This window comes from Pezoporus flaviventris, unplaced genomic scaffold (assembly GCF_033815535.1).
Source record: "Pezoporus flaviventris isolate CSIRO_AGI_PZ_B2104156 unplaced genomic scaffold, CSIRO_AGI_Pfla_v1 ptg000290l, whole genome shotgun sequence".
Taxonomy (NCBI): domain Eukaryota; kingdom Metazoa; phylum Chordata; class Aves; order Psittaciformes; family Psittacidae; genus Pezoporus; species Pezoporus flaviventris.
In genome coordinates, this window is record NW_026892837.1 from 594,556 (window position 1) to 595,000 (window position 445).

The window sequence follows — 445 nt, forward strand, 5'->3', positions numbered from 1 at the left end:
TTTGCAGCGGTGTCACCATCATTGCTGTCGCTCCTCGGTGTCATACCTAAAGGTCCATTTGAATGCACCCTCTTCGGAGCTTGCTCTCGGCTGCCCAGCAGCACAGTGAGTAGAGCACGAACGGTTGCCGTCTGCTAGCACAGTGGAGGAGCCAGGAGGGAAAGCATGTGCTGGGCATCTTCAGCACACAGTCAGCTTTGCCACAGTGCCTCCATCATTGCTGACGCTTTTCACTTTCATACCTAGAAGTTCATTTGAATCCACCTACTCCGCTCATTGCTCTTGGCTGTCCAGCGGCACAGTCAGTAGAGCACGAACGTCTGGCCTCTGCTCCCAGAGCCGAAGGGCCAGGAAGGAAAGCATGTGCTGGGCATCTTCAGCACACCGTCAGCTTTGCAACGGTGTCACCATCATTGCTGTCGCTCCTCGCTTTCATACCGAAAGC